Raw genomic sequence first — 27,059 nt, 5'->3', positions numbered from 1 at the left:
ATAAAAAATATATATGTATATTGAACAGATGGAGAAAAAAGGAGAAAAATTGAAAAAACGGAGAAATCAGGAGAATTTTTTCTCTAATTGGGGAATGGATATTCCCTATAGTCTGAGCCAGTGACCTCATGTTGTAATTATATGTTAGGGGGAGGGGTTTTAAAATCTGTGTTATACAATTCTTGCGTATCTGTTTGCATGTTTTCCGTGTGTATCCAAGAACTCTTATTAAAAGGCATGTAAAACCTTTAAATCTTTTTATTTTGGGAATTCGCTGGTGCACTTTTCAACATTTCTCAATAGAGATTTTTGGTATCGATTCCCTTCATGTTTTGTGGGGAAAAAACTGATTTATTATACGTCTGAGGCCAGGTGTATGGTGATACATGTCTCCCATATTGATGTTGGTATTTATGGTTGTTTGGAAAGCAACTACATGCGATACTGTGTGTTTTCAATGTTGATGTTACTGTTAATAGTTGGTCAGGAAGCAGTTAAGGTCAAGGTCTATATTCATACCCATAGGCTGTAGGGTATCCAGCAAAAATATCCACTTGGTTTCGTTTTGTGAAACCTTGGTTTTTTTATTGTCGCCTCTCCAATGGCCTTTGATTTTGTCTATTGCATAGAATGTCATATGTGCTGGATCCCTATTATGATAGTCTCTGAAATGCCTAGAGACACTATGTTTATTGAACCCTTTTTTGATGTTTTTAATATGTTCCCTGATCCTAACGTGTAGCTCTCTGGTTGTTCTTCCTACGTACTGCTTCCGACATGGGCACTCTAATACGTAGGTGACGTGGGTACTGTGGCAGGTAATGAGTTCTCGGATAGTGAACTCTTTATCATTGGCAGTTGATCTAAACTTTGTTGTCTTCTTGTTAGTTTTTTTGCTAGATCTGCAGGGTAGGCATTTTCCACATTTATAAAACCCTTTTAGGCCTTTTCCTATTTTTATCTCTCTTGGAGGGTCTATTGCGTTATGCACCAATTTATTTCTCAGGGTTGGTGCTTTCCTGTAAATAAAAACGGGTTTCTTAGGCAATATAGAATTGAGGACCTTATCGGATTGTAAAATAAACCAGTATTTTTTAATTATAGTTTCCGCATGTCTATATTGCCTGTTGAATCCTGTTAAAAAGGCTACTTCCATTTTTTGTTTTTTTTCTTCTTTGTTGTGTTGTCGTTTCATCTATCAGTTTATTCCTATCCATATTTCCTACCTTATATTTTAGTGCCACTAAGTTCTTTCTTTTGTATCCCTTTTCTGCAAACCTATCTATTAGGATGTCCGTTTGTTTTTCGTAATCCTGTTTACTGGAGCAGTTCCTATGTAGTCGCATGAACTGGCCTTTAGGTATGTTTCCCAACCATCGTGGATGGTGACAACTACTGGTTGGGATATACCCATTTCTGTCCGTGGCTTTGAAAAAAGTTCTTGTTTTCAGATATCCGTTGTCCTTGTATAATTGTAGATCTAGATAATCCACGGTTTCTTTGTTCCAGTTTCCGGAGAAAGTAAGTCCATAGGCATTCCCACTAATCTCGTCAAAGAAATTCTGTAGTTCTTCTGCCGTGCCTTCCCATACAATAACGATGTTATCTATGTACCTCCGGTATAATTTCAGATGTCTTCTTTCAATGCTATAGATCTGTTCCTCCTCCCATTTGTTAAGAAGTAGGTTCGCTACACTGGGGGCATATTTGGCCCCCATAGCTACTCCTTTCATCTGAGCGTAGAAATCACCTTTGTGCCAAAAGTAGTTATGGCTCATGGCCAGTTTCAACCCCTCCAGTATGTAGTTAATCTGTATTCCCCTTAGGTCTGTTAATGTATGTAAGGCCCATTCCACCCCATTCAGACCGTCATCCTGTACGATGTTAGTGTACAGGGAATTTATATCGACAGTGACTAGAATGTCATTTTCATTTATTTTGAAGTTCTTTAGTTCCCCAATTAGCTGTTTGCTGTCTCTTAGGAACGATTTTCCTTGTTTCACTAGTGGTTGCAGGTAGCTATCCAGATACGCTCCTAGTCTGGAGAACAGTGAATCGATGCCACTGATTATCGGTCTCCCAGGGGGGTTCTGTTGATCTTTGTGAATCTTGGGTACATAATATATAATTGGGGTTCTTGCTGTCTCTGGGGTTAGATATTTGGCTTCCTTTTTTGTTAGAATCCCCATTTTTTCTCCTTTTTTGACGTAGGTCTTCAATTTCTTTCTATATTCTGTTTTTGGGTTGCCCTTCAGTTTCTTGTATGTATTAGGTGTCTCCAGCAACTTCTTCATTTCTAACTCATAGTCTTTTTTATTTAATATGACCAGGCCCCCTCCTTTATCGGCCGGTCGGATGACTATGTTTTTCTTCGCCTCTATTTCTTTGATGGTATTCCATATATTTGTTTTTATCTTTCTCGGTTTCAGTTTCCTAAGGTCTTGTTCGACCATTTTTTTAAAAGTCGTCAAACTCTCATTTTGTTGCACATTAGGGTTGAAAGTTGAGTTATTTCTTAGTCCTGAATGTTGGAATAGCGGGGGATCCCCTTTTGTTTGGATATTACTGTTGTTATCCCCTTTTATTAGATAAAATTTTTTGATATTAAGTTTTCTTACAAATTTCTGGAGATCTATGTATACTTAGAAGGGGTCAAGATTTTTATCAGGAGCATATTTAAGGCCTAAGTCCAGCACTCTCAGTTCTTCTTCATTAAAATTGGCTTCACTTAAATTAAAAATCCCTGTTCCTAATATTCTCTTCTTCTTTTTCTTCTTGATTCCTCCTCTCTTCCCGCGTGCTCTTCTCCTCTTTCCCATCTCTGTGGTCTGTATATATGGTCTGTTCTTTCCTCCCGTTGGGTGTCTTCTTGTATTCTGTTCCTCGGGCCCATATATGTGTTTCTGGTGAATCTCGGATTCCACATCCGTTCTGGGTCTCCGTTGTTCCAATTCCTGATGGGGAACCTGAAGGGTTGCCATCCCTTTTGTCCTCCTTGAGGACCATGGTTTCCCCTGTAGGGGGACCTTCTGTCCCTGAAAGCCGGAGGTCTCCCTCTGTATTCCCTGGGAAAAAAACCCCGTCTATGTCGTGGTTCTTCATAGGGCGTGTAGTGTTGTTCATTTCTTAAAGGAGAATACCTATTACTGTACCTTGGTGTTCTCAATGTATTTGAGGCATTATCTCGTTGTTGTGGTCTATTTTCCTCTCTAGCTTGATCTCTATAGTACCTACGTTCCGGGCTGGGTCCTTCTCTTCTAGTTCTCAGTCCTGGTAGATCTTCTGGTCTTGTCCGTGGTGTTCTAATTTCTGTGGGTCTTGTCTCTTGCCATATTGTGGTATCTTCTACTACTGAACTTTCCCTGGACTCATCTATCATGGAGATGTTGTGGTTGTCCTCTATATAATTGTCGTCTATTTGCCATTTATATACCTGCTGGTTCTTGTAGTCCAGTACATCTCTTCTGAACTTTTTTTGTTTTTTCTGCTGTATTTCTTTATCATATTTTGCCATGGCTTCTTGTAGCTTATTTTCTTTCTCTTTATATTCCCTGGATTCTAAAAAGGGTATAAGTTGGTCTCTTATTTGTAGTATTTCTGCTTCTATGTTCTTTAACTTATGTCGTCTCCGCGTTACTATTATTCGCAGCAACGCGGTTTCGCTATCATTAAAGAATCGATACCACTCCTCCATCAATCCCTTATCTTTGACCGCATCATTAGGTGAGATGTCCCACCTCAAGCGTCTTGGGGTAATTTTCTCTGTAATGTACATCTCAATAATTGTTATATCCCACCATACTCTTATTTGTTTTTCAATATTATGTTTCAGATGTTTAAATAAGCTATCAATGTCTTGCCGATTGGCTACTTGTTCTTGGTTAAAAACTTCAGTGAGGTTAATATTTCTATTATTTAGGTATCTGAAGATATCCATAGCTGCAGGTTTCTGTTTAGCTCTGGGTTAAACAGTGAAATGGAAAAAAGAGAATAATGAACCCGCGCATAGGAATTAGAAGTCTATTGGTGAAAAATTTATGGAACTGCTGCCGCCCGACAGACAATCACTATAAATGGGGACAGCTGAATTGGTTAATGTAATGGAAGGGTCTGGCGCTGTTCCTTTAACTAAATCTTGTATTCCTGTCTACACTAAATGTCTTTCATTCAAGGCAAGGCATATAAATGTGATTTCCTAAATATAAACCAAACCTGCACGTATCAAATATTGGTATCCTTAAAAAAATTTTTTTGCAATTGTGAACAAACTATATAATAAAAAAAAAACAGGCTATAAACACATAAATATAATAATCTTTTCAAATCCCATATCAGGTAATGTATATTCCGAATAACATAAATCTGTGCTTCCCATTTTCATCTACTCGCCAGCGCTGAGGACTAATCGTGACTTTTTTACTATTTCGCTTGATTTGTATTGGGAAATTGTGAGTACCTATCCATTTGTCTAATAAATTTTTAAAAAAAACGTTTTTACGCTATGGGCACTCCTTCTCTCTTTTTATATGAAACATCATGATCCTGAGTCTGCCAGTGATTGCCGTACAGTGGCGCAAAACTGTAACCGCCTGATACCCCTGTAGGGGTGAAGGGATCCGGTGAGTGGCTGCACTTTCAGAGCAAGGATTGTAAAGCACTGAAGGAGCACAAATATCACGTTATATGCACCAAGATATTGCACAAGATATTGCACAAGATATTATACCAATAAGAATCTAAATGAATTTGACACAATAAGGACTTTCTTTGAACTTTGCTAGCACGTGTGCACTTTATTAGGAGTATTTAAATAGATCTCCCACACCTCTTTCCTTCCCCCCTTTTCACCTTCACCCCTTCCTTCCCCTCCCCACCCTCCCTCCCCCCCACACATCCTTTATGTTATTCGGAATATACATTACCTGATATGGGATTTGAAAAGATTATTATATTTATGTGTTTATAGCCTGTTTTTTTTTTTTTTTTTTTTTTTTTATTATACAGTTTGTTCACAATTGCAAAAAAAAAATTTTTTTAAGGATACCAATATTTGATACGTGCAGGTTTGGTTTATATTTAGGAAATCACATTTATATGCCTTGCCTTGAATGAAAGACATTTAGTGTAGACAGGAATACAAGATTTAGTTAAAGGAACAGCGCCAGACCCTTCCATTACATTAACCAATTCAGCTGTCCCCATTTATGGTGATTGTCTGTCGGGCGGCAGCAGTTCCATAAATTTTTCACCAATAGACTTCTAATTCCTATGCGCGGGTTCATTATTCTCTTTTTTCCATTACCCCTGGTACCTCTGCTGTCCGAACGTTACTGACCTCCGGCTTGTTGACCCTCCGCTGTGTTCACCAGCTTCTAGTCTGCCATTACCTGCTGTTGTTCCTGGTTCCAGTCTAGCTTCCAGTCTGCTATTACCTGCTGTTGTTCCTGGTTCCAGTCCAGCGTTCCAGGCTATCTTCTGCTGTGTTCCAGTCCAGCGTTCCAGGCTATCTTCTGCTGTGTTCCAGTCCAGCTTCCAGTCTGCTATTACCTGCTGTTGTTCCTGGTTCCAGTCCAGCGTTCCAGGCTACCTTCCGCTGTGTTCCAGTCCAGTGTTCCAGGCTATCTTCTGCTGTATTCCAGTCCAGCGTTCCAGGCTATCTTCTGCTGTGTTCCAGTCCAGCTTCCAGTCTGCTATTACCTGCTGTTGTTCCTGGTTCCAGTCCAGCGTTCCAGGCTATCTTCTGCTGTGTTCCAGTCCAGCTTCCAGTCTGCTATTACCTGCTGTTGTTCCTGGTTCCAGTCCAGCGTTCCAGGCTACCTTCTGCTGTGTTCCAGTCCAGCGTTCCAGGCTATCTTCTGCTGTGTTCCAGTCCAGCGTTCCAGGCTATCTTCTGCTGTTGTAAAAGTGATCAAGTGGCTAGTTAGCCGCTTGGATTGCTTTTACAAGAAAGTTGACCATTGGCTCTAAACCTTGCTGCTTGCTAACTGTAAAAACTGGCTAACTGTAAAAATAAAAAAATAAAAATTCTTGCCTGGCGCCCAGGACTGCATGTCCTGGGTGTCGGGTGATAGAAATTGAACTTCCCTGCCAAAAATAATTATATGCACATTCTCAAAAGAAATAGGTTAAATATGTTCCTATGTATGTTTAACTACAATATTCCACCCATAATCCCCATGTAGAAAAATAATTATATGCATATTCATATCAGAAATAGGTTTAATATATTCCTGTGTATGTTTAACTACAATATTCCACCCATCATCCCCATGTAGAAAAAATAATTATATGCACATTCTCAAAAGAAATAGGTTAAATATATTCCTATGTCTGTTTAACTACACTGTGCCACCCATAATCCCCACATAGAAAAATAATTATATGCATATTCTTATCAGAAATGGGTTGAATATTTTCCTATGTATGTTTAGCTACAATATTCCACCCATCATCCCCATGTAGAAAAATAATTATATGCATATTCTTATCAGAAATGGGTTAAATATGTTCCCATGTATGTTTAACTACAATATTCCACCCATCATCCCCATGTAGAAAAATAATTATATGCACATTCTCAAAAGAAATAAGTTAAATATGTTCCTATGTATGTTTAACTACAATATTCAACCCATAATCCCCATGTAGAAAAGTAATTATATGCATATTCTTATCAGAAATAGGTTAAATATGTTCCTATGTATGTTTAACTACAATATTTTACCAATTATCCCCATGTAGAAAAATAATTATATGCATATTCATATCAGAAATAGGTTAAATATGTTCCTATGTATGTTTAACTACAATATTCCATCCATAATTCCCATGTAGAAAAATATATGAATATTCATATCAGAAATAGGTTTAATATATTCCTGTGTATATTTAACTACAATATTCCACCCATCATCCCCATGTAGAAAAAATAATTATATGCACATTCTCAAAAGAAATAGGTTAAATATATTCCTATGTATGTTTAACTACACTGTGCCACCCATAATCCCCACATAGAAAAATAATTATATGCATATTCTTATCAGAAATGGGTTGAATATGTTCCTATGTATGTTTAGCTACAATATTCCACCCATCATCCCCATGTAGAAAAATAATTATATACATATTCTTATCAGAAATGGGTTAAATATGTTCCCATGTATGTTTAACTACAGTATTCCACCCATAATCCCCACATAGAAAAATAATTATATGCATATTCTTATCAGAAATGGGTTGAATATGTTTCTATGTATGTTTAGCTACAATATTCCACCCATCATCCCCATGTAGAAAAATAATTATATGCATATTCTTATCAGAAATGGGTTAAATATGTTCCCATGTATGTTTAACTACAATATTCCACCCATAATCCCCATGTAGAAAAATAATTATATGCATATTCTTTTTTTTTCTTTTTACTGAGGTAAAATACCCCATTAAGACCCCTTTCACACTGGCATGGCTCCGCATTAGCGGTAAAGCGCTGCTAGTTTTAGCATTAGCGGAGCTTTTCGGCCACTAGCGGGGCGCTTTTAACCCCCTCTAGCAGCCGAAGAAAGGGTTAAATGCACCCACTAGGGTTGCCACCTCATCCCTTTAAACCCGAACGCATATGAATTACACAGGTTCTGAGGCTAATTTAATGCAGATAAGGCACCAAGTGAGTTCAATTACCACCTTAATCAGCCTCAGAACCTGTGTAATTATTATGTGTTCGGTTTTAAAGGGATGAAGTGGCAACTCTAGCGCCCACAAAGGGCCGCTGCCCATTGATTTCAGTGGAGAGGAGCGGTGTATTCACCGTTTCAAAAATGCTGCTTGCAGGACTGTTTCTAATGTACTGCAAGCACACCGCTCCAGTGTGAAAGCACTCGGGCTTTCACACTGGGGCTGCAGGGGAGGCATTTTTAGCCCTTTAGCTCCTGAAAGTGTCAGAGGGGTATAATTGTAATGTGCCTGTGTATTCTTTAGTAAGGAAAAAAATCTGCATTTTTGGTCAGTAATTTACGCCTCATGCGCGCAAATAGCCATTTGCATATTGTACAGAACAAGAGCGCTGTCAGAGAGTTTACCTCGGCAGGCGGGGTGCTCGCAGTGGTGTGCGTCGGGGCGCGTCGGTCCTGTTGCGCGCGTTCCTTGCAGCTCCGGTATGCGTTTCCCGGTCAGGTCTGTTGTGTGTGCCGTGTGCAGGGACGCGGGCGTGTGCGGGGGCTCGTGCCTGTGCGGGCCGGTGCGCGCTCGCGCACCCCGTTTTGCCGGCCTGCCTCTTTGATCAGTGCTGCCTGATCAACAGCTTTGCCGTCCGTAGTACCTGTACCTTGTGCCTATACTTTCCAGATCTCCTGACGACCCGGCTTGCTTCCTGGACCTCCCTCTTAACTCTGCCTGCACCTGACCTTTTGCCTGTCTGACTATTCTTTTGCCTGCTCCACTGTACCTCGTTGCCTGCCTGTTGCCGAACCCAGCCTGTCTCCTGACCATCCTGCTCAGTCCTGTTGCCTGTGTTCCAGCCTGCACCTGCTGCTAAAGTCCGCTCTTCCATCTGCATCTGGACTTCAGTAACGGACTCTCATACCACTCCGTACTCCTGTGCTTCCTGTTTACCTTACCAGGGGCCGCGAGTCGGACGCGTAAGGGAGCCTACTCTCTGCCCAAGCAGACTCACCGGTCTGGTAAGTAGGAGTCTGATAGTATCAGGCAGCCATGACCGAGTCCGGGCAGGGGGCCTCCCCTATGGATGAACTTTGCAGACATTTGGCGGGATTAACCCAAGCGGTGAAAAGTTTACAAGAGGGCTATACCAGATTGGAGGAACGTGTTCAGGCCCTGTCTGCACCTACCAGTCCCCAGGGGACTTCATCTGCAACCGTGGCACCCTCCGTAGTCATGCTCCCTCCAGAGCCCAAAGTACCTATACCAGAAAGGTTCTCCGGAGACCGTAGCAAATACCGTGCATTCCGGAATGCATGTGGACTCTATTTCGCTTTGCAGCCTCGTACCTTCTCCCTAGAGGCCACTAAGGTGGGCTTTGTCATTTCCTTGCTATCTGGTGAACCTCAAACCTGGGCCCATTACCTTCTGGAGCAAAAGTCTGATGCCCTGGAAAATCTGGATGCCTTCTTCTTGGCAATGTCACAACTCTATGAAGACCCTCAGCTAACCGCTACTGCCGAAGCTTCCCTGCACTCCCTCCGGCAAGGCCGCAGAGTAGCTGAGGACTATGCTGTCGAATTTAGGCGCTGGAGCTCTGATACGGCGTGGAATGACGCGGCTCTGCACCAGCAGTTTAGGATGGGTTTGTCCGATCCACTCAAGGATGAGTTAGCACGGGTCAGGGTACCCCAAACCCTGGAAGAACTAGGTAACCTGTCAATCCAGATCGACCGTCGTCTGAGAGAACGACGCACCGAAAGAACTACCAGTACCTTTCGTCCCACCTGGATGCTTCCACAGGTTCCCAGTCCTCCTAGTAGGCCCTCTGCTCCACCGACTTCTCCAGTTTTTGACACTCCGGAGCCCATGCAGCTTGGCTTGCTCCGTCCCTCCTTGACCCCCGAAGAGAAGTTACGAAGACGTACCCATAACCTGTGCCTCTACTGTGGGGAATCTGGGCACTACGCCAGCGTCTGCCCCAACAAGACGCGTAAGTGTCGTTCTTCTGCTCGTATATGTGCAACTATCATGCCAAAACCTAGTACTCATCTTACCCTCTCTGTCACTTTGTAGCTTCCCGGAAAGGCTATCCAAGTTCCAGTCATCATTGATTCCGGAGCATGCAGCTGCTTCATCGACCTGGCCTTTGCAGCTCAGCATGATATACCACTCCAACCCAAGACCCAGAGCCTGGCTGTTCACCTTGCAGACGGTTCCGCCCTCGGTTCCGGTCCTGTCACTCAGGAGACTATCCCCTTAGTAGCTACGATGGACTCTCAACACCAGAAATTCCTCTGTTTGGATGCCATTTCCTCACCCCTTTTCCCTGTCATCCTTGGAATGCCGTGGCTGCAGGCCCACAACCCCCATATTAAATGGGCTTCTGGAAGAGTGGAGTTTCTCTCTGAATATTGCCAAAAACACTACCTGCAACAAGTCACCCACGAGATGCCCCAACTTCTCTGCTTGCACCCTGTTACCCCTGGTGCCTGAGTTATTCCAGAGGCTGGGAACGGCAACTATCTTCACAAAATTGGATCTTCGCGGAGCCTATAACTTAATCCGTATCCGAGAGGGGGACGAGTGAAAACCGCTTTTCGCACTCGTTTTGGGCATTTCGAGTATCTCGTTATGCCCTTCAGTCTATGCAATGCCCCAGCCACATTCCAACAATTTGTGAACGACATCTTCCGGGAATTTTTGGACCTCTACGTCATCGTTTACCTTGATGACATTCTCATCTTCTTCTCTTCATTGACTGATCATCGCAGGCACGTTCGGAATGTCCTTGCTCGGTTTAGGCAACACGGACTGTATGCTAAACTTGATAAATGCGAGTTTGAACTCCAATGCATCCAATTCCTGGGGCTCATCATTTCAGTGGAAGGTATTAAAATGGACCCTCAAAAGGTGTCCGCCATCCTGGACTGGCCCGCACCTACAGACAGGAAGGGGGTCCAACGCTTCGTTGGATTTGCCAATTTTTATAGGAAATTCATCAGAGACTTTCCCAAGATCATCGCCCCCATTACAGAACTAACAAAACAGGGAACCCGATTCTGCTGGACCCCAGGGCTCAATCGGCCTTTGAAAAATTAAAAGGACTATTCACATCGGCCTCCATCCTGAAACACCCTAACTCTGCCTTGCCATTCGTGTTGGTGGTCGATGCCTCAGAAGTTGCAGTAGGGGCAGTACTCTCCCAACGTCAGGGCCCCAAGGCTCTTTTGTTCCCAATAGCTTTCTTCTCTCGCAAACTCTCTGTGTCTCAAAATGTGGGAGACCGGGAGCTTCTGGCCATCAAGACGGCTCTGGAGGAGTGGCGCTATCTTTTGGAGGGTGCTGTACATCCTATTCTAATCTACACGGACCACAAAAACTTGGAGTATTTGAGATCTGCCAAGAGACTAAAACCACGACAAGCCAGATGGGCACTCTTCTTCTCCCGCTTTCAATTTCACATCACTTACAGACCTGGCTCTAAAAACATCAAACCGGACGCACTTGCGCGAATGTTCCATGACTCCAAAGAGACCGTCCCTCCAGACACTATCCTGCCTGCGGGAAATTTTCTACTTCTTCAGGGGGATTTAATCTCCTGAATAAGGCAAGCTTCCACAGAAATACCCCAACCCACCGAGACCAGCCTAAGAGATGGTTTACTATGGCACGAGGGCAAGATCATGGTTCCTGAGAGCCTTAGGGTGCCGGTACTAGAGCTTTGCCATGACCACAAGCTAGCAGGTCATTTCGGGGCCCGGAAGACAACCGAACTGGTGCAGCGCACCTTTTGGTGGCCACAGTTGGCCGAGGACTGTAGGAGTTACGTCAGTTCCTGCCACACCTGTGCCCAAAGTAAGAATAACCTGACGAAGGCCTGGGGCTTATTGAAACCCTTGCCCATTCCTGACAGACCCTGGAAAATGATCTCGATGGATTTCATCATGGAGCTACCCCCATCCGAAGGCTTCTCTACCATCTTTGTCATAATTGATAGATTGTCAAAAATGGCACACTTCCTGCCCATGAAGGGTACACCCTCAGCCGTGGAAACGGCGAAGATCTTCGTTAAAGAAATCGTGAGATTACATGGGGTTTCCTCTAATATCATCTCGGACCGAGGTGTGCAATTCACCTCCAGGTTTTGGAAGGCGTTGTGTGGGTCCCTCGAAATTGAATTAGCGTTCTCTTCGGCCTATCACCCCCAGACAAACGGCCAGACAGAGAGAACCAACCAGACCTTGGAGCAATACCTCCGTTGTTTCTCGGCCTTTTCCCAGGATGACTGGGTTTCCCTGTTACCAGTTGCTGAATTTTCATACAATAACTCTCTGCATTCAGCCATCAACCAAACGCCAACTATGGATTTCATCCCTCCTTTCTACCCAGCTCGATACCTGAATGCTCCCTCCCTGCAGTAACCGAAACAATGGAGTTCTTCTCTGCCAATAGCAAACTTCTGCAGGAAACCATGGCCAATCCCAGGCTTCTTATAAAAGGATGTTCGACAAGAAGAGGCGTAGGGAACTTATCCTGGTGCCTGGCAACCAAGTGTGGCTATCTACAACTAACTTAAAAATGGCTTGCCCCTATAGGAAACTGGGGCCTAAATTCATGGGACCCTTCCCGGTAAGAAGAAAGATAAACGACGTAGCATATGAGCTCAGCCTGCCGGATTCCTTTAGAATACACCCGGTTTTCCATGTGTCCTTACTGAAACCGGTCGTTCCTAATCCTTTCACCGACCGTAATGCCAATCCACCTGAGCCTATTATGATCAATAACGAGGAGGAGTTCGAAATCGAGGCAATTCTGGACTGCAGGAAAAGGCGCAATCAAATGCAGTATCTCATCAAATGGAAGGGGTATGGACCCGAGGATAACTCCTGGGAGCCTGAGAGTAATCTTCACGCTGAGGAACTGCTGCAAGCCTTAAAAACTCCCATGCAACCAGGTTGGCCCAGCTGGGCATCCGGAGGCTGCCCTTGAGGAGGGGGCACTGTCAAAGAGCTTACCTCGGCAGGCGGGGTGCTCACGGTGGTGTGCGTCGGGGGCGCGTTGGCGCGCGTGTTCCTGCGGGTCCTGTTGCGCGTGTTCCTTGCAGCTCGGTATGCGTGTCCCGGTCAGGTCTGTTGTGTGTGCGGGGGCGCGGGCGTGTGCGGGGGCGCGCGCGCGTGGGGGCGTGTGCGGGGGCGCGGGCGTGTGCGGGGGCGCGCGGGCGTGTGCGGGGGCGCGCGCGGGCGTGTGCGGGGGCGCGTGCCTGTGCGCGCACCCCGTTTGGCGCCAAACTGCCCATTTAAGCCGGCCTGCCTCTTTGATCAGTGCTGCCTGATCAACAGCTCTGCCGTCCGTAGTACCTGTACCTTGTGCCTATACTTTCCAGATCTCCTGACGACCCGGCTTGCTTCCTGGACCTCCCTCTGAACTCTGCCTGCACCCGACCTTTGGCCTGTCTGACTATTCTTTTGCCTGCTCCACTGTACCTCGTTGCCTGCCTGTTGCCGAACCCAGCCTGTCTCCTGACCATCCTGCTCAGTCCTGTTGCCTGTGTTCCAGCCTGCACCTGCTGCTAAAGACCACTCTTCCATCTGCATCTGGACTTCAGTAACGGACTCTCATACCACTCCGTACTCCTGTGCTTCCTGTTTACCTTATCAGGGGCCTCGAGTCGGACGCGTAAGGGAGCCTACCCTCTGCCCAAGCGGACTCACCGGTCTGGTAAGTAGGAGTCTGATAAGCGCGAGAATAAAATTGCGTGAACACATATGCAATAAAAAAAAAGAACACCTGAAATTACGTCTGAAAAAGTAGATGCTCAAACAGGAGTATCATGTGCAAGAGGCCTTTCACACTTGTGCGAATTGGGACTGCAAAGTCGTACCCCATGATTTTTAGTGAGTACCATTCATATCTATGCAACTTCAAAGTAGTCCTGTACTACTTTGGTCCGACTTTGATGCGACTTAAGGTCCATAGGCCTCAACATTACACAGGCAACGCTTCAAGTCGCGGCAAAATCGCATGACTTTTAGGTTGCACAAATGTGAAAGGGGCCTTAGAGGTTCATTTATACTGTGAAACAGTGAAAGTAATACCATACAGTATTGGTGTACTGCGGGAACCCTGCAAATCCACTGTGGGTTCCTGCATCGCACCTGACTTGCAGGCGGTTCACACTGCCTATGTGAACTGCTGGGAGTGTCAATACAAAGTTAATGACACCCCCATATCGGTTCGCATATCGTAGTGCAAACTGTCAATTCGGACAGGATCGCATGGGTGTGAACACCGATGCACTCCGATTCTGGTGCGGACCAAAAAAAGGGTCCTGCACGACTTTGGTCTAAATGCAATGCCAATTCAGCCATACAATCAGTATGGCTGAGTTTGAATTGCACAGACATCGCATGTGATTTGCACAGCAGTGCGGTGCTAATCAAACGCGATGTCTGACATCACACCAATGCCTAAAGGCTGAGACTTTTTTCATGGATATATTAATTTTATATATAATTGTAATTCCTTATATTACCTCCAGTCTATCAGCCTCCAGCTTCTATGGGTTCAGATGCTGATCTTCCTTGCACATAGCCCTTAATGTGATTGTACACAATTGATTTTTTGACAACACTAATGCCGCGTACACACGGTCGGACTTTCCGGCATACTTGGTCCGGCGGACCAGAGTGTGCCGGACAATCCGCCCGTGTGTGGGCGGCGGCGGACTTTTCCGGCGGACTTCTTCCCAAAAGCCCGCCGGACCTAGATTTTAAACATGTTTGAAATCTTTCCGTCGGACTCAGTTTCGGACGGAAATTCCGCTCGTGTGTGTGCTGGTCCGACGGAAAGCCCGCTCGTGTGTAGGCTGGTCCGACAGACCAAATACGACACGAGGGGATGGTATTGCATCTCGCGCTCGCTGCAATAGGAAAAACAAATCTTCCTATTGCGGCGAGCGCGGGGCATACCAGGCCCTTAGGTCTGGTATGGATTATAAAGGGGAACCCCGCTACGCCGAAAAAACGGCGTGGGGTCCCCCTAAAATCCATACCAGACCCCGATCCGAGCACGCAGCCTGGCCGGTCAGGAAAGGGGGTGGGGACGAGCGAGCGCCCCCCCCCTCCTGAACCGTACCAGGCCGCATGCCCTCAACATGGGGGGTGGGTGCTTTGGGGGAGGGGGGCGCCCTGCGCCCCCCCCCCCAAAGCACCTTGTCCCCATGTTGATGAGGACAAGGGCCTCTTCCCGACAACCCTGGCCGTTGGTTGTCGGGGTCTGCGGGCGGGGGCTTATCGGAATCTGGGAGCCCCCTTTAATAAGGGGGCCCCCAGATCCCGGCCCCCCACCCTATGTAAATGAGTATGGGGTACATGGTACCCCTACCCATTTACCTAGGAAAAAAGTGTAAGTAATAAAACACACTACACAGGTTTTTAAAATATTTTATTAAACAGCTCCGGGGGGGGGATCTTCCTCCGGCTTCGGGGGTCTTCTTCCGGCTTCGGGGGTCCCTCCGCTTCATCTTCTCCCGGCGTCCGGTTGGTTCTTCTCCGCTCTCCGGCCTCTTCTCCCGGTGTCGCAGGTCTTCGGCCGGCCCCTCCGCTCTCTTCATGTAGCTCTATTGCGAGCGGAGGTCCGGACTTCTGGGCTTCTGGGCTTCTTGGCTTCTCTTCTCTTCTCTTCCCCCAGATGTTGACACGACGCTCTCTCCGGCTGGACTGGTCTCTGAGGGCTGCGTTGTGACTTATATAGGCGGAGACCCCGCCCCCATATGATGTCACAGTCCCTGGGCATGCTGGGACTGTGACGTTTTAGGGGGCGTGGTCGACCACGCCCCCTAAAACGTCACAGTCCCAGCATGCCCAGGGACTGTGACATCATATGGGGGCGGGGTCTCCGCCTATATAAGTCACAACGCAGCCCTCAGAGACCAGTCCAGCCGGAGAGAGCGTCGTGTCAACATCTGGGGGAAGAGAAGAGAAGAGAAGAGAAGCCAAGAAGCCCAGAAGCCCAGAAGTCCGGACCTCCGCTCGCAATAGAGCTACATGAAGAGAGCGGAGGGGCCGGCCGAAGACCTGCGACACCGGGAGAAGAGGCCGGAGAGCGGAGAAGAACCAACCGGACGCCGGGAGAAGATGAAGCGGAGGGACCCCCGAAGCCGGAAGAAGACCCCCGAAGCCGGAGGAAGATCCCCCCCCCCGGAGCTGTTTAATAAAATATTTTAAAAACCTGTGTAGTGTGTTTTATTACTTACACTTTTTTCCTAGGTAAATGGGTAGGGGTACCATGTACCCCATACTCATTTACATAGGGTGGGGGGCCGGGATCTGGGGGCCCCCTTATTAAAGGGGGCTCCCAGATTCCGATAAGCCCCCGCCCGCAGACCCCGACAACCAACGGCCAGGGTTGTCGGGAAGAGGCCCTTGTCCTCATCAACATGGGGACAAGGTGCTTTGGGGGGGGGGGCGCAGGGCGCCCCCCTCCCCCAAAGCACCCACCCCCCATGTTGAGGGCATGCGGCCTGGTACGGTTCAGGAGGGGGGGGGGGCGCTCGCTCGTCCCCACCCCCTTTCCTGACCGGCCAGGCTGCGTGCTCGGATCGGGGTCTGGTATGGATTTTAGGGGGACCCCACGCCGTTTTTTTCGGCGTAGCGGGGTTCCCCTTTATAATCCATACCAGACCTAAGGGCCTGGTATGCCCCGCGACGGGGCTAGCAAGGTGTCAATCTCGCCGATAAAAGCGGCAAGATTGACATCCTTTTCTAGTCCCGTCGCACCTGAGTCACGTTCAAAATGAACGGACTTGTCCGTGTGTGGGCAAGTCCGTTCATTCTGAAAGTCAGCCGGAACTCCGGCGAAAGTCCGTCGGAAAGACGGGCGGACCTAGCCCGCCGGAAAGTCCCGGCGTGTGTGGGCAAGTCCGTCCGTTTTAAAGTCCGGCGCACCTGGCGGACAAAGTCCGTCGGAAAGTGTGCCGGACCAAGTAGGATAGAAAGTCCGCTCGTGTGTACGCGGCATAAAACCAGTGCAGGAAGTTCTCTATATTACTTTCTCCATCGGCTGTATGCTGGCGCTGGTGTCTTGCCGAAAAAGTTCCCCCGGCGGATAAGGACCCCCCTGTACTGCGCTTGCGCAGTACGAAGCTTGCCGAAAAAGTCCCCCTGCAGCGCTTGCGCAGTACGAAGCTTGCCGAAAAAGTTCCCCCAGCGGAGAGCCGCCGAAAATAGCTGAACATACACAGCTGAGAGTCAGCTGTATACCGCGCCTGCGCAATGAACACCACGCGCCTGCGCAATGAACACCACATTCTAATAGATGCTCCCGATGATACCAGACAATGCGGCACGCTCTCGATGCTCGTGCAAACAGCTCTGCCCTTTAATTTAATATTCAACCTCTTCTGTAGCATCCGTCCCTTACCACGATATGACAGTAATACACCTGCCCCTTCCAGAGTAGCACGAGCATCGGGAGCGTGCGGCAGCGTCAGGCACAATGTCCTGCTCATTGCGCAGGCGCCATCTACAGCTGACTCACAGCTGTTCAGCTTCGGAGATTTTCGGAGGTTCCCTCGTTGTTCGTACTGCGCAAGCGCTGCGCCTGCGCAGTACAGGGGGGTTATTATCCGCCGAGGGAAACTTTCTCAGCAGAACACCGACACCCAGAGCACCTTCCCCACACCTGATGATAGGTGTTTCAGATCCAGACGCTGCAACTGTAAGGAGTTTTTTAATCTGGGTCTTCCAGAGGTATCTTCAGTCACCTCTGCTGCCTGTCAGATCAGTGTAGCACGGAGTAGAGTGAAACGTTGTAAAAGTCCTCCTCGGCTCTGTGTATACTGATGATCTCACAGGTGACGCTGCACAGAGGAGACTGCGATAAACTGAGCTGTAAACTTTGAAGAGGTGAGAGCTGCGAAGGGAAAGGGGGGAGAAGGGGAGGAGGGGTGGCTGTGCAGACTGCAGAGAGACAGCTGTGGAGATGTTGAGGTTGTTCTGCAGAGGTCAGAGCTGGGGATGGGGGGGTTATTTGTGCACAGTGAAAGCTGTGTGGGGAGCTGGGGGTGCAGAGGTGAAATATTGGAGGTTGAGAGCTATGGATTAAAAGGAGCTGTAGCCAGGGGTGCAGAAGTGAAATGTGGAGAGACAGATAGATAATCTGTGGATGGGGGTGCAGAGGTAACATGTTGACAGAGGGTACAAAAGTGAGATGTGGATGGGGGAGAGCGCACGACCGCACGCTAAGGTAAGCTGTGGAACGTGGGGAAGAGAAGGAGGGTTGGGGGGAGAAGGTGACCTGTATACAGGGGAGAGAGAGGGTGACCTGTGTACAGGGGAGGGAGAGGGTGACCTGTGTACAGGGGAGGGAGAGGGTGACCTGTGTATAGGGGAGGGAGAGGCAGACCTGTGTATAGGGGAGGGAGAGGGTGACCTGTGAATGGGGGAGAGGGTGACCTGTGTATTGGGAGGAAGAGGGTGACCTGTGTATAGGGGAGGGAGAGGGAGACATGTGAATCGGGGAGAGGGTGACCTGTGTATAGGGGAGGGAGAGTGTGACCTGTTTATAGGGGAGGGAGAGAGTGACCTGTGAATGGGGGAGAGGGTGACCTGTGTAGAGGGGAGGGAGAGGGTGACCAGTGTATAGGGGAGGGAGAGGGTGACCAGTGTATAGGGGAGGGAGAGGGTGACCTGTGTATAGGGAGGGAGAGGGTGACCTGTGTATAGGGAGGGAGAAGGTGACCTGTGTATAGGGGAGGGAGAGGGTGAACTGTGTATAGGGGAGGGAGAGGGTGACCTGTGTATAGGGGAAGGAGAGGGTGACCTGTGAATGGGGGAGAGTGTGACCTGTGTATAGGGAAGGGAGAGGGTGACCTGTGTATAGGGGAGGGAGAGGATGACCAGTGTATAGGGGAGGGAGAGGGTGACCTGCGTATAGGGGAGGGAGAGGGTGACCTGTGTATAGGGAGGGAGAGGGTGACCTGTGTAGAGGGGAGGGAGAGGGTGACCTGAGAATGGGGAAGAGGGTGACCTGTATATAGGGGAGGGAGAGGGTGACCAGTGTATAGGGGAGGGAGAGGGTGACCTGTGTATAGAGGAGGGAGAGGGTGACCTGTGTATAGGGAGGGAGAGGGTGACCTGTGTAGAGGGGAGGGAGAGGGTGACCTGAGAATGGGGAAGAGGGTGACCTGTATATAGGGGAGGGAGAGGGTGACCAGTGTATAGGGGAGGGAGAGGGTGACCTGCGTATAGGGGAGGGAGAGGGTGACCTGCGAATAGGGGAGGGAGAGGGTGACCTGTGTATAGGGAGGGAGAGGGTGACCTGTGTAGAGGGGAGGGAGAGGGTGACCTGAGAATGGGGGAGAGGGTGACCTGTGTATAGGGTAGGGAGAGGGTGACCTGTGAATGGGGAGAGGGTGACCTGTGTATAGGGGGGGCAGAGGATGACCTGTGTATAGAGGAGGGAGAGGGTGACCTGTGTATAGGGGAGGGAGAGGGTGACCTGTGTATAGGGAGGGAGAGGGTGACCTGTTTATAGGGGAGGGAGAGGGTGACCTGTGAATGGGGGAGAGGGTGGTCTGTATATAGGGGAGGGAGAGGGTGACCAGTGTATAGGGGAGGGAGAGGGTGACCTGTGTATAGGGGAGGGAGAGAGTGACCTGTGTTAAAGGGAGGTTAGAGGGTGACCTGTGTATAGGGGAGGGAGAGGGTGACCTGTGTATAGGGGAGGGAGAGGGTGACCTGTGTATAGGGGAGGGAGAGGGTGACCTGTGTATAGGGGAGGGAGAGGGTGACCTGTGTATAGGGGAGGGAGAGGGTGACCTGTGAATGGGGGAGAGGGTGACCTGTGTATTGGGAGGAAGAGGGTGACCTGTGTATAGGGGAGGGAGAGGGAGACATGTGAATCGGGGAGAGGGTGACCTGTGTATAGGGGAGGGAGAGTGTGACCTGTTTATAGGGGAGGGAGAGAGTGACCTGTGAATGGGGGAGAGGGTGACCTGTGTAGAGGGGAGGGAGAGGGTGACCAGTGTATAGGGGAGGGAGAGGGTGACCAGTGTATAGGGGAGGGAGAGGGTGACCTGTGTATAGGGAGGGAGAGGGTGACCTGTGTATAGGGAGGGAGAAGGTGACCTGTGTATAGGGGAGGGAGAGGGTGAACTGTGTATAGGGGAGGGAGAGGGTGACCTGTGTATAGGGGAAGGAGAGGGTGACCTGTGAATGGGGGAGAGTGTGACCTGTGTATAGGGAAGGGAGAGGGTGACCTGTGTATAGGGGAGGGAGAGGATGACCAGTGTATAGGGGAGGGAGAGGGTGACCTGCGTATAGGGGAGGGAGAGGGTGACCTGTGTATAGGGAGGGAGAGGGTGACCTGTGTAGAGGGGAGGGAGAGGGTGACCTGAGAATGGGGAAGAGGGTGACCTGTATATAGGGGAGGGAGAGGGTGACCAGTGTATAGGGGAGGGAGAGGGTGACCTGTGTATAGAGGAGGGAGAGGGTGACCTGTGTATAGGGAGGGAGAGGGTGACCTGTGTAGAGGGGAGGGAGAGGGTGACCTGAGAATGGGGAAGAGGGTGACCTGTATATAGGGGAGGGAGAGGGTGACCAGTGTATAGGGGAGGGAGAGGGTGACCTGCGTATAGGGGAGGGAGAGGGTGACCTGCGAATAGGGGAGGGAGAGGGTGACCTGTGTATAGGGAGGGAGAGGGTGACCTGTGTAGAGGGGAGGGAGAGGGTGACCTGAGAATGGGGGAGAGGGTGACCTGTGTATAGGGTAGGGAGAGGGTGACCTGTGAATGGGGAGAGGGTGACCTGTGTATAGGGGGGGCAGAGGATGACCTGTGTATAGAGGAGGGAGAGGGTGACCTGTGTATAGGGGAGGGAGAGGGTGACCTGTGTATAGGGAGGGAGAGGGTGACCTGTTTATAGGGGAGGGAGAGGGTGACCTGTGAATGGGGGAGAGGGTGGTCTGTATATAGGGGAGGGAGAGGGTGACCAGTGTATAGGGGAGGGAGAGGGTGACCTGTGTATAGGGGAGGGAGAGAGTGACCTGTGTTAAAGGGAGGTTAGAGGGTGACCTGTGTATAGGGGAGGGAGAGGGTGACCTGTGTACAGGGGAGGGAGAGGGTGACCTGTGTACAGGGGAGGGAGAGGGTGACCTGTGTATAGGGGAGGGAGAGGCAGACCTGTGTATAGGGGAGGGAGAGGGTGACCTGTGAATGGGGGAGAGGGTGACCTGTGTATTGGGAGGAAGAGGGTGACCTGTGTATAGGGGAGGGAGAGGGAGACATGTGAATCGGGGAGAGGGTGACCTGTGTATAGGGGAGGGAGAGTGTGACCTGTTTATAGGGGAGGGAGAGAGTGACCTGTGAATGGGGGAGAGGGTGACCTGTGTAGAGGGGAGGGAGAGGGTGACCAGTGTATAGGGGAGGGAGAGGGTGACCAGTGTATAGGGGAGGGAGAGGGTGACCTGTGTATAGGGAGGGATAGGGTGACCTGTGTATAGGGAGGGAGAAGGTGACCTGTGTATAGGGGAGGGAGAGGGTGACCTGTGTATAGAGGAGGGAGAGGGTGACCTGTGTATAGGGGAGGGAGAGGGTGAACTGTGTATAGGGGAGGGAGAGGGTGACCTGTGTATAGGGGAAGGAGAGGGTGACCTGTGAATGGGGGAGAGTGTGACCTGTGTATAGGGAAGGGAGAGGGTGACCTGTGTATAGGGGAGGGAGAGGGTGACCTGTGTATAGGGGAGGGAGAGGGTGACCTGTGTATAGAGGAGGGAGAGGGTGACCTGTGTATAGGGGAGGGAGAGGGTGAACTGTGTATAGGGGAGGGAGAGGGTGACCTGTGTATAGGGGAAGGAGAGGGTGACCTGTGAATGGGGGAGAGTGTGACCTGTGTATAGGGAAGGGAGAGGATGACCAGTGTATAGGGGAGGGAGAGGGTGACCTGCGTATAGGGGAGGGAGAGGGTGACCTGTGTATAGGGAGGGAGAGGGTGACCTGTGTAGAGGGGAGGGAGAGGGTGACCTGAGAATGGGGAAGAGGGTGACCTGTATATAGGGGAGGGAGAGGGTGACCAGTGTATAGGGGAGGGAGAGGGTGACCTGTGTATAGAGGAGGGAGAGGGTGACCTGTGTATAGGGAGGGAGAGGGTGACCTGTGTAGAGGGGAGGGAGAGGGTGACCTGAGAATGGGGAAGAGGGTGACCTGTATATAGGGGAGGGAGAGGGTGACCAGTGTATAGGGGAGGGAGAGGGTGACCTGCGTATAGGGGAGGGAGAGGGTGACCTGCGTATAGGGGAGGGAGAGGGTGACCTGTGTATAGGGAGGGAGAGGGTGACCTGTGTAGAGGGGAGGGAGAGGGTGACCTGAGAATGGGGGAGAGGGTGACCTGTGTATAGGGGAGGGAGAGGGTGACCTGTGAATGGGGAGAGGGTGACCTGTGTATAGGGGGGGCAGAGGATGACCTGTGTATAGGGGAGGGAGAGGGTGACCTGTGTATAGGGGAGGGAGAGGGTGACCTGTGTATAGGGAGGGAGAGGGTGACCTGTTTATAGGGGAGGGAGAGGGTGACCTGTGAATGGGGGAGAGGGTGGTCTGTATATAGGGGAGGGAGAGGGTGACCAGTGTATAGGGGAGGGAGAGGGTGACCTGTGTATAGGGGAGGGAGAGAGTGACCTGTGTTAAAGGGAGGTTAGAGGGTGACCTGTGTATAGGGGAGGGAGAGGGTGAGCTGTGTATAGGGGAGGGAGAGGATGACCTGTGTATAAGGGAGAGAGAGGGTGACATGTGTATAGGGGAGGGAGAGGGTGACCTGTGTATAGGGGAGGGAGAGGGTGACCTGTGTATAGGGAAGGGAGAGGGTGACCTGTGTATAGGGGAGGGAGAGGGCGACCTGTGTATAGGGAGGGAGAAGGTGACCTGTGTATAGGGGAGGGAGAGGGTGACCTGTGTATAGGGGAGGGAGAGGGTGACCTGTGAATGGGGGAGAGGGTGGCCTGTGTATAGGGAAGGGAGAGGGTGACCTGCGTATAGGGGAGGGAGAGGGTGACCTGTGTATAGGGAGGGAGAGGGTGACTGTGTAGAGGGGAGGGAGAGGGTGACCTGAGAATGGGGGAGAGGGTGACCTGTGTATAGGGGAGGGAGAGGGTGACCTGTGAATGGGGAAGAGGGTGACCTGTGAATGGGGGAGAGGGTGGCCTGTGTATAGGGAAGGGAGAGGGTGACCTGCGTATAGGGGAGGGAGAGGGTGACCTGTGTATAGGGAGGGAGAGGGTGGCCTGTGTATAGGGGAGGCAGAGGGTGACTTGTGTATAGGGGAGGGAGAGGGTGACCTGTGTATAGGGGAGGGAGAGGGTGACCTGTGTATAGGGGAGGGAGAGGGTGACCTGTGTATAGGGGAGGGAGAGGATGACCTGTGTATAGGGGAGGGAGAGGGTGACCTGTGAATGGGGGAGAGGGTGACCTGTATATAGGGGAGGGAGAGGGTGACCAGTGTATAGGGGAGGGAGAGGGTGACCTGTGTATAGAGGAGGGAGAGAGTGACCTGTGTTAAAGGGAGGTTAGAGGGTGACCTGTGTATAGGGGAGGGAGAGGATGACCTGTGTATAAGGGAGAGAGAGTGTGACATGTGTATAGGGAGGGAGAGGGTGACCTGTGAATGGGGGAGTGAGAGGGTGACCTGTGAATGGGGGAGAGGGTGGCCTGTGTATAGGGAAGGGAGAGGGTGACATGTGTATAGGGGAGGGAGAGTCTGACATGTGTATAGGGGAGGGAGAGGGTGACCTGTGTATAGGGGAGGGAGAGGGTGACCTGTGTATAGGGGAGGGAGAGGGTGACCTGTGAATGGGGAGAGGGTGACCTGTGTATAGGGGAGGGAGAGGGTGACCTGTGTATAGGGAGGGAGAGGGTGACCTGTATATAGGGAGGGAGAAGGTGACCTGTGTATAGGGGAGGGAGAGGGTGACCTGTGTATAGAGGAGGGAGAGGGTGACCTGTGTATAGGGGAGGGAGAGGGTGAACTGTGTATAGGGAGGGAGAGGGTGACCTGTGTAGAGGGAGGGAGAGGGTGACCTGTGTATAGGGGAGGGAGAGGGTGACCTGTGAATGGGGAGAGGGTGACCTGTGTATAGTGGAGGGAGAGGGTGACCTGTGTATAGTGGAGGGAGAGGGTGACCTGTGTATAGGGGAGGGAGAGGGTGACCTGTGTATAGGGGAGGGAGAGGGTGACCTGTGTATAGGGGAGGGAGAGGGTGACCTGTGTATAGGGAGGGAGAGTGTGACCTGTTTATAGGGGAGAGAGAGGGTGACCTGTGAATGGGGGAGAGGGTGACCTGTGTAGAGGGGAGGGAGAGGGTGACCAGTGTATAGGGGAGGGAGAGGGTGACCAGTGTATAGGGGAGGGAGAGGGTGACCTGTGTATAGGGAGGGAGAGGGTGACCTGTATATAGGGAGGGAGAAGGTGACCTGTGTATAGGGGAGGGAGAGGGTGACCTGTGTATAGAGGAGGGAGAGGGTGACCTGTGTATAGGGGAGGGAGAGGGTGAACTGTGTATAGGGGAGGGAGAGGGTGACCTGTGTATAGGGGAGGGAGAGGGTGACCTGTGAATGGGGGAGTGGGTGACCTGTGTATAGGGAAGGGAGAGGGTGACCTGTGTATAGGGGAGGGAGAGGATGACCAGTGTATAGGGGAGGGAGAGGGTGACCTGCGTATAGGGGAGGGAGAGGGTGACCTGCGTATAGGGAGGGAGAGGGTGACCTGTGTAGAGGGGAGGGAGAGGGTGACCTGAGAATGGGGAAGAGGGTGACCTGTATATAGGGGAGGGAGAGGGTGACCAGTGTATAGGGGAGGGAGAGGGTGACCTGCGTATAGGGGAGGGAGAGGGTGACCTGCGTATAGGGGAGGGAGAGGGTGACCTGTGTATAGGGAGGGAGAGGGTGACCTGTATAGAGGGGAGGGAGAGGGTGACCTGAGAATGGGGGAGAGGGTGACCTGTGTATTGGGGAGGGAGAGGGTGACCTGTGAATGGGGAGAGGGTGACCTGTGTATAGGGGGGGCAGAGGATGACCTGTGTATAGGGGAGGGAGAGGGTGACCTGTGTATAGGGGAGGGAGAGGGTGACCTGTGTATAGGGAGGGAGAGGGTGACCTGTTTATAGGGGAGGGAGAGGGTGACCTGTGAATGGGGGAGAGGGTGGTCTGTATATAGGGGAGGGAGAGGGTGACCAGTGTATAGGGGAGGGAGAGGGTGACCTGTGTATAGGGGAGGGAGAGAGTGACCTGTGTTAAAGGGAGGTTAGAGGGTGACCTGTGTATAGGGGAGGGAGAGGGTGACCTGTGTATAGGGGAGGGAGAGGGTGACCTGTGTATAGGGGAGGGAGAGGATGACCTGTGTATAAGGGAGAGAGAGGGTGACATGTGTATAGGGGAGGGAGAGGGTGACCTGTGTATAGGGGAGGGAGAGGGTGACCTGTGTATAGGGAAGGGAGAGGGTGACCTGTGTATAAGGGAGGGAGAGGGCGACCTGTGTATAGGGAGGGAGAAGGTGACCTGTGTATAGGGGAGGGAGAGGGTGACCTGTGAATGGGGGAGAGGGTGGCCTGTGTATAGGGAAGGGAGAGGGTGACCTGCGTATAGGGGAGGGAGAGGGTGACCTGTGTATAGGGGAGGGAGAGGTTGACCTGTGTATAGGGAGGGAGAGGGTGACTGTGTAGAGGGGAGGGAGAGGGTGACCTGAGAATGGGGGAGAGGGTGACTTGTGTATAGGGGAGGGAGAGGGTGACCTGTGAATGGGGAGAGGGTGACCTGTGTATAGGGGAGGCAGAGGGTGACCTGTGTATAGGGGAGGGAGAGGGTGACCTGTGTATAGGGGAGGGAGAAGGTGACCTGTGTATAGGGGAGGGAGAGGGTGACCTGTGAATGGGGGAGAGGGTGACCTGTATATAGGGGAGGGAGAGGGTGACCAGTGTATAGGGGAGGGAGAGGGTGACCTGTGTATAGAGGAGGGAGAGAGTGACCTGTGTTAAAGGGAGGTTAGAGGGTGACCTGTGTATAGGGGAGGGAGAGGGTGACCTGTGTATAGGGGAGGGAGAGGATGACCTGTGTATAAGGGAGAGAGAGTGTGACATGTGTATAGGGGAGGGAGAGGGTGACCTGTGTATAGGGGAGGGAGAGGGTGACCTTTGTATAGGGGAGGGAGAGGGTGACCTGTGTATAGGCGAGGGAGAAGGTGACATGTGTATAGGGAGGGAGAGGGTGACCTGTGAATGGGGGAGGGAGAGGGTGACCTGTGAATGGGGGAGAGGGTGGCCTGTGTATAGGGAAGGGAGAGGGTGACCTGTGTATAGGGGAGGGAGAGTCTGACATGTGTATAGGGGAGGGAGAGGGTGACCTGTGTATAGGGGAGGGAGAGGGTGACCTGTGAATGGGGAGAGGGTGACCTGTGTATAGGGGAGGTTGAGGGTGACCTGTGTATAGGGAGGGAGAGGGTGACCTGTATGTAGGGAGGGAGAAGGTGACCTGTGTATAGGGGAGGGAGAGGGTGACCTGTGTATAGAGGAGGGAGAGGGTGACCTGTGTATAGGGGAGGGAGAGGGTGAGCTGTGTATAGGGGAGGGAGAGGGTGACCTGTGTATAGGGGAGGGAGAGGGTGACCTGTGAATGGGGGAGAGGGTGACCTGTGTATAGAGGAGGGAGAGGGTGACCTGTTTATAGGGGAGGGAGAGGGTGACCTGTGAATGGGGGAGAGGGTGACCTGTATATAGGCGAGGGAGAGGGTGACCAGTGTATAGGGGAGGGAGAGGGTGACCTGTGTATAGAGGAGGGAGAGAGTGACCTGTGTTAAAGGGAGGTTAGAGGGTGACCTGTGTATAGGGGAGGGAGAGGGTGACCTGTGTATAGGGGAGGGAGAGGATGACCTGTGTATAAGGGAGAGAGAGTGTGACATGTGTATAGGGGAGGGAGAGGGTGACCTGTGTATAGGGGAGGGAGAGGGTGACCTGTGTATAGGGGAGGGAGAGGGTGACCTGTGAATAGGGAGAGGGTGACCTGTGTATAGGGGAGGGAGAGGGTGACCTGTGTATAGGGAGGGAGAGGGTGACCTGTATATAGGGAGGGAGAAGGTGACCTGTGTATAGGGGAGGGAGAGGGTGACCTGTGTATAGAGGAGGGAGAGGGTGACCTATGTATAGGGGAGGGAGAGGGTGAACTGTGTATAGGGGAGGGAGAGGGTGACCTGTGTATAGGGGAGGGAGAGGATGACCAGTGTATAGGGGAGGGAGAGGGTGACCTGCGTATAGGGGAGGGAGAGGGTGACCTGTGTATAGGGAGGGAGAGGGTGACCTGTGTAGAGGGGAGGGAGAGGGTGACCTGAGAATGGGGAAGAGGGTGACCTGTATATAGGGGA

The sequence above is a fragment of the Aquarana catesbeiana genome, linkage group LG01 (genome assembly GCF_042186555.1).
Source record: "Aquarana catesbeiana isolate 2022-GZ linkage group LG01, ASM4218655v1, whole genome shotgun sequence".
Lineage (NCBI taxonomy): Eukaryota > Metazoa > Chordata > Amphibia > Anura > Ranidae > Aquarana > Aquarana catesbeiana.
The sequence above is the reverse complement of the archived record's forward strand: the minus strand, read 5'-3'. Positions refer to the sequence as shown.